Genomic DNA, 3,705 nt, shown 5'->3' with positions numbered 1-3,705 from the left:
ATATGACTTTCTTTGGTGAAATATAAGCAGTTAAAGTTAAAGTCAGTACACATTAATTACTCTCACTTTCCCTCTGCCCTAGTGATCAACAAAATTTTATGTGGTAGCCACTCTAACAGCAAAGGTTCCAGAGTGAGAAGAAATGGTGTGCCTCAACTGGCCCACAAGGGACTTACAGCATGAGTGAGAGGGTAAACAAACCAATCTTTGTTGTATATGCTACTAAAATTTTGGAGCAGGAGGGAGGTCTGTATAGGTAGTAATCATTACTGGCGTAATAGAAGCGTGTTGTTAAACTCAGCTCTGCAATCAATCTGGGATTTTATTTTGCAATCAGGATAATTGATAACATTTTCAATCACTCTGTATTGTTATCATTTCTAAAAATATAACTGATTAATATAGCCATAAAAATAGTAGAACAATTCAGGCTTAGAGTGTAAGATGATTACAGTTGAGAAAGTAACTCAAAACACATCCTAGGCCCAAGTGAAAATACTGTGAGTTTAATACTGATCCTTGGAATATTTTTTTTCAAAATTTCCCAAAGTGAGAGATTATCAAGAAGAAACAAATTTAAATTGTTAAACAAATTGGACCTATGTATAAAAGCAAATGCATTGTATATTGGAGAAATTTTATTTTTGGAAGTATACAATTGCTACAATGTGAACAAGTTCAGATTTCTTTCAACTTCAAAGCAACAATTTGTGTCTCATTATTGGTTATAATTTTAAAGTTCTATTTTAATAAAGTTATTGATCACTAATTTAGAATATGTTTAATATTTCATTTTATAACTACACATCATTTAAAAAATTATGTGGTTACAAGTAATTTTTTTTTAGTCTTCTGTTATTAAATGTGGTACAATAAAAACACTCGGAAAGTGCTGTATTATTGTAGGTAAATTTCAGCATGATAGTGCCTATTCTTTTGTAGACCCTTCACCAAATTCATTCTCATAAGTATTATCTGGAAAGAAAATGAGAGGTTTCCCACCCCGAGCTTCCTTGATTTTAAGCAGGAGGAAATGAACAAGGGATATTGCTTTATCTGCACAGCAAGTAGCTGAGCTAGAACTAGAACTCAGAACTCCAAGATATTGGTTTCCAGGTCATTGGGTCTCACTGACTTAAAGTATCAACTATATTTTATATTAGTTCACCAGACCATCAGACCCTTGTCAAGGTTTAGTCTAACATGTCAGAAGGGGAAGTCCTAAATATTCTATGTTATCTATTCCTTTTGGCAACATTAGAATTTCAAACATCATCTGAAACCACAACCAGATTAGCTACAAAGATAACAAAAACTCAGTTCAGAGGCACACATTTTCTAATTCTCTTGAATAAAGAAGTTTGTTTCCAGATTTCAAGTGTCAGACATGATGCTAATTCTGATTTTAGCACATCTCTGACAGAGTGAGTATAATAATTCTGGTACGCGCTTTGAACTCATACATTTCAAGACTTTCCAGTCATCTTTAGCTTCTCAAAGTCTTAGTATTCAAGGACTTTTGACTTCATTCTTGACCTATTTTTAAATGATATTTTGATAATTTTTTATATTCTTAAGTGTATATTTGTATGTGTATATTTATTTTTCTATATATTGAAATAAATATCTATATATCCATTGATATATCTAATGTATAGTCATATCTGCATCTATATCTATAGTCTTTTCATATGTATAGTCTATACACATGCATATACATATACATCTGTATGTATATACTACCTATATCTATAAATCTGCATGTGTGTATATGTACATATTACATATAGAGATTTATAGATATATGAAAGAAAATATAAGTATATACAGATATATACTTACAGGGATCACAATATGTAAATGTGAAAACTAGAAGCAAATACTTTGAATTAAAAATTATCCCTCAAGGCCTACCTAAAATACTAAATTCCTCCAAAAGGTCTCTCTTCCAAATGAAAATTATTGTGGACTCCTTTGAACCTCTCAACAATATACTCTTCTCAGGAAACTTTTCTCAAACTTCAAATAATAATGAGAGCCATCACATACTGATGTGCCAAACACTACCTAATTAGCTCAATCTCCAACTCAAGCTTGAGACTTAGCTATTATTCTCTTCATTTTTAGATGGAGAAAACCTAACTCAGGGATATTGAGAGACTTTCTCAAGATTAAATAACAGAAAACATGCAGTGGAGAAAATTGAATTGAGGTCTACTTGACTCCAATGCCTCATGTGTGGTTTAGTTTAATTAATAAATAAATGTCAGAAGATTTATTGAGCCATACTATATTCTGTACTGCATGTAAACTTCAACCAACTACCTGGCTAACCATGAACTATGCGTGTGGGATAAACTCCAAGATTATTAGCTAGACTAAAATAATTGAGAGATTTCAGAGAAGGGGGACAGTGTATGGAGTTTGGATTCAGGGACTTAATGTCCTAATAAAAACAAATCAAATACTCTTGAGAAGAGACTTTAAAGCAAATAATTGACAATATTTAGGATGTACTCCAATGTACAATACATAAAGAAACTGGAAAACATGCCCCATACTACAAAGAAAAGACAATCAAGGGAGGCTGACCCAAGATGACCCAGATTTTGGAATTAGTAAACATTTTAAAGTAGATATTATGACTATAGATGTAAAAGGATATAAGAACATAAAGAAGAAAAAGATAGGAAATCTCAGCAGAAAAATAGAAACTATAAAAAGAATTAAATGGAAATTTGAGGACTAAAATTACAATGTCTGAAGTAAAAAATTCATTGGATACACTTAGCATATTTAGGATGACAGAAGACAGAGTCAGTGAAGATAACCAATTGACATTATTCCAGTTGAAAAAAAAAGGGAAAAAAGATTGAAAAATTATGATCAGGAAGTCAGAGATTTTTTGGAGTAATATGTAAACGTCTAACATATGTATATTGGACCCTTAAGGGAGAGAAGAGAGAGAATGGGACAGAAAAAATATCCCCCAAATTCACTGAAAGACAAATTACATATTTCAAAAAGCTTAGCAAATTTCAAGAAGGATAACTATAACAAAAACCACACTTGACATATCGTTGTCAAATTACTGAAAAACAAAGAGAAAGATAAAATCCTTAAAGTACAGAAAAAATAACATTTACAAGAATAATAATACAAATTATTGCTCAAATCTCTTCAGAAATGTGAAAGGATATTAAAAAGACGAGAAATAATTTTTTTTAAATTTTTTAAATTTTTATTTATTTATGATAGTCACAGAGAGAGAGAGAGAGGCAGAGACACAGGCAGAGGGAGAAGCAGGCTCCATGCACCGGGAGCCCGACGTGGGATTCGATCCCGGGTCTCCACGATCGTGCCCCGGGCCAAAGGCAGGCGCCAAACCGCTGCGCCACCCAGGGATCCCGACAGAGAAATAATTTATTTAAAGTGCTGAGAGAAAGAAAACTTGTCATCCAGAAATTTATATTCAGTAAAAATACAGTTCCAGAATGAAGGAGAAATAACTGCATATTGAAATAAATAGATATTTATACTTTGTTAGCTGCAGACCTGCATGAGAAAAAATGTTAAAGAGAAATAATTCTGGCAGAAGACAGATGAAACCCGAATGTTCAGAAAAAAAGTAAAGATCATTCTAAATGTTAAGCAAGTACAAAACACTAAATTTTATATTTCTAATTGCTAAAATTTAGATATTGC

The sequence above is a fragment of the Canis lupus genome, chromosome 4, assembly GCF_048164855.1.
Source record: "Canis lupus baileyi chromosome 4, mCanLup2.hap1, whole genome shotgun sequence".
Lineage (NCBI taxonomy): Eukaryota > Metazoa > Chordata > Mammalia > Carnivora > Canidae > Canis > Canis lupus.
The sequence above is the reverse complement of the archived record's forward strand: the minus strand, read 5'-3'. Positions refer to the sequence as shown.